This window comes from Leptinotarsa decemlineata, unplaced genomic scaffold (genome assembly GCF_025532065.1).
Source record: "Leptinotarsa decemlineata unplaced genomic scaffold, Ldec_3_MD MMD2_P_RNA_scaffold_7, whole genome shotgun sequence".
Lineage (NCBI taxonomy): Eukaryota > Metazoa > Arthropoda > Insecta > Coleoptera > Chrysomelidae > Leptinotarsa > Leptinotarsa decemlineata.
The window spans coordinates 693,990-698,030 of record NW_027412534.1 but is presented as its reverse complement, the minus strand read 5'-3'; the positions used below and the strand labels follow the sequence as shown (position 1 = coordinate 698,030).

Genomic DNA, 4,041 nt, shown 5'->3' with positions numbered 1-4,041 from the left:
CTTCGAATAGCTTCGTCTGTATGATTTGGAGTGCTTCTTCGACCGGAACGTTGATGTAAAGGCTTTCCACGTCGAAACTAATTAGTTGATCTTTCTTTTAGACACACCCCATTCGCATGAGACTGTTCAGATTGTAGGGACTTCTCCAACAACTACTTAGTTCAAAAACATTTCATTTCTCTATTGTCAAGCAGTCATCCAAATCGAATACTGTAATCGAACACTCTAGAATCGAGTGGTCGAATACTCTAAATTTGTGTTGGCAGGACTGAAATTCTAGATTTGTCACCGTGGAAAGGCAGTTCAAATCGTCAAGCGAGCAACATCTCGTTCTTGTGAAAAGTGAAACAGTTCAATTCAAGTCTTTTGAAGCCACGTGGTACTTGCATATTTTGTGCTTGTTTGTGATCGTGTTAGTTGTGTTAATAAAATTCATCATTGATAAACGTCGTGTGTAAATTAAATAATTCACCTATCACTAGTCCCATTATTGGTGACCCCGACGTGATTATTGTTTTGTGAGTGACGGTGATATAAGTGAATTTTACACGTCGTTTCCGAACATTGACCATACCAGCTATACAAGTAAGTACCTTTTGAATTATACGCATCGTTGTGTACATATACAATACAGTTTTCGAACCGTCTGAACAACTATCCTTAGTAATTAATCGCTACAATGCCGAAAGGTAGTCCAGAATCCACTAATGCGATATCTGCGCGTCTCAAAATACCTACGTTTACCTCCGACGACCCGGAGGTATGTAGTCTGGGCTATGAGTCTAGATTATTGGTAAATGGACATACTTTTAGTAAAATCAAGTGGTTAGGCTCGTTTGATCCGTAAAAAAAAAGTAAATTAGTTCATAAAAAATTCTAAAAGTTTTAAAGAATTAAAGACCTTAAAAAGCAGTGTTCGGTTTTGTTTTCATAGTTCGTAAACTATAAAAATTTTTGTATTTAAAAAAAAATATCCTTAAAGAGGAGGAAATTTACTAAAAAAAAAGTTCTGACTCCCGAAACGGTATCTCCATTATTTATAATTTTAATTTAGCGCTTAAACTAGCCGTTCGCGCGCCATTTTTAGGTTACGCGCACGGCCTCTAAGAAGGTACGTAACTTGAAAATATTTTTTAAAGGTATTTAAAGTAATGTAAATTTTTCGGTATTTCTATGCTCATGGTTGTTTTTGTAATTTTTATAACTTTCAAGAAAACAATAAAGCTAAGTTGAGAACTTGCTTATAACAAATTGTTAAGTGAAACAATGAAATTTTCAATACCTTTTTTCATTTTGTTAATTTGTAGTTAACTATTTATTATGATTTTAGCAAAGAAAAAAATGTCTTAACTAATAATTTAAACAATAGATATAAGAGAAACCGATCATGAATAATCAAATATTATTATTAGAAATTTTTGTTGAATCATAATTGACAGTTCTCTATAAAGTTTTTTTTTAAATATTGAAATAGTCCATTTGTTAAAGAACAATTTATAAACAAATGGAGATAAACATTATTTGTTTTTATTGACATATAAACGATAAAATAATGATGAATAAAGAAACACTTTCTTTTGCAACATTTTTGTGTTATTCCATTTTTTGTTTATTTTAAAAAATTATTATAAACAAAGTAATACAATTTTCAGAACTTTCATCATGCAATCTTCTTTTGTATTCATCTAAGAAGGGCTCCATGAAGGGACACATTTTATGGTGATTATTTAAATATTTATTTTACTCTGAACGATGAAGGAAGTTTTAGATAATTTTGTTAATTAACAGTTGTCTGGATTATTGAAAGAATAACTTTAATGGAAAATTCCAACAGGAATCAGTTCTCTATGGTATTCAGATTATATCATGAATTTTTGAAATTTTTCTATTTACTTTAAGTACCTTCAAAAAAATATTTTCAAGTTACGTACTCGCTTAGAGGCCGTGCGGGTAACCTAAAAATGGCGCGCGGACGGCTATTTTAATCGTTGAATAATTAAAATTATAAATAATGGAGATACCGTTTCGGGAGTCGGAAATTTTTTTAGTAAATTTCTTCCTCTTCAAGGATCTTTTTTTCAACATTCAAAAATATTTATAGTTCACGAACTATGAAAACAAAACCGAACACTGCTTTTTAAAGTATTTAATTGTTTAAGACTTTTAGAATTTTTTATGAACTAATTTACTTTTTTTCACATATTTAGCCAATATTCCGGATCAAATGAGCCTAACCACTTGATTTTACTAAAAGTATGTCCATTTAACACGAGTCTGAACTTATAGCCCAGATTAAAAGTTTTGTGCTTCACGTTGTCCGTAGTTTTGCATGCACCATCAGGACGAGTGATTGCCAGGAACTGCTGAAGCAGCTGTATCATTGCAAAAATCTATTGATTTGGAAAATACAATTCCAATTTCAGTCTCAGTTTCATTGTTGCAAAAATTTATTCAACTTCTAGTAGCTCAAATAGCTCACACATCTATCTCAATACTTTAGTTTACAAAATGTTTCATATATTATATCCACTTTCAATATTATATAGTTCATCACTGGCAATGGGGTACTGTAGGGACTTCTACAACTACTCAGTTCAAAAACATTGCATTTCTCTATTGTCAAGCAGTCATCCAAATCGAACACTGTAATCAAACACTCGAGAATCGAGTGGTCGAATACTCGAAATTTATGTTGGCAGGACTGAAATTCTAGATTTGTCAAGTGGAAAGGAATCTAAGGAGAATTGCTCTCTTTAGTTCAAGTCGTCAAGCGAGCAACATCTCGTTCTTGTAAAAAGTGAAACAGTTCACTTTTCTTTGAAGCCACGTGGTACTTGTAGGTATATTTTGTGTTTGCTTGTGATCGTGTTAGTTGTGTTAATAAAATTAATCATTGATAAACGTCGTGTGTTCATAAATTCACCTATCACTAGTCCCGTCAAGATATTTAATTTTTTAAATTCTTCAATCGTATTTAGGTTATTAATGTTTTGTTGAGTTTGATTGTTCATGATGTATATTCAGTGTTTCAGACTGACTCCATGATTTCTTTTTTCTTTCTGGAAATACAAATGCAATTTATTTCCAAATACAATTTTTGTAATATGACTTGCTACAAATGTAAATTTCATGAACGTAGTCAAATAAAGTATGTCTATATATGTAAAAATTTATTTTATTTACAGGTGAGTACTGAGGAGAGTTGGGACAACGATAATTTTCCAACCTATATCCCTAACTTAGACAGGGATATAGTGTGAAACCCCCCAATAAAGAAAAACAAAGAAATAAAAAAAAAATTCAAGCTGGCGGAAAGGAAACGCCATAAAAAACTGGCAGAAGGGAAGAAGGAAATTGAGGAGAAGAAGCAGGAGCAGAAATAAAATATACTCAATTTTATATTTTTTTAAATAAAATATTGAATTTACGCCTCTCATTCAATTTTATTTCTTCAGCAAAATGCCTTCTGAATATACCCTTACGGATTTATATGAGGATACATTATTGAAGGCATGTAAGGACATGAAAATTTACTATTTAACAACCAGTAAATCCATAACAAATATTTTATTCTGTAATATTTGTAACCTTTTTCTTGTAATGTCACCCATGAAAATTTGCCTTTTACACCTGAAGATAACCACCATCCTGCATTAAGTATCAAAATAGCTGATATATACATCAAATTCAACAAGAAATTCAACTTAAACCAACCAAACATCACATATAACTTTAGGAAGGCGAACTTTCCTTCTTTGTATAGAGATATAGAGGAGATTGGAGTAATTAAGGTATGTCCAAGGACGTTAATAAATTAGTCAATACTCTATATTCAATTTTATATGGTATTTTTGAGGATCATAGACCCGAATTTAAAAATTTTAGTCATGTTTATCCTAAATGGTTTCATTCTGATATCATAAAGAACATTAACAGAAAATAATTCAGGAAATTTAGACGTGATGAGGATAGATTTGAATTCCAACGTTTGCGTGCTTTGAATAAAAGCCAAATAAAAACCGCACATTAAAACTATCTTGA

The 4,041-nt window shown here is 31.2% G+C and overlaps 1 long non-coding RNA gene across 1 annotated transcript; it reads left to right on the top strand.

The window, feature by feature from the left end:
• Positions 1–2,470: 2,470 nt before the first annotated feature.
• On the top strand, positions 2,471–3,436 carry LOC141480267 (uncharacterized). Its single transcript, XR_012464234.1, has 2 exons — positions 2,471–2,836; positions 3,186–3,436. It is a non-coding gene; the product is annotated as an uncharacterized lncRNA (long non-coding RNA).
• Positions 3,437–4,041: the final 605 nt, after the last annotated feature.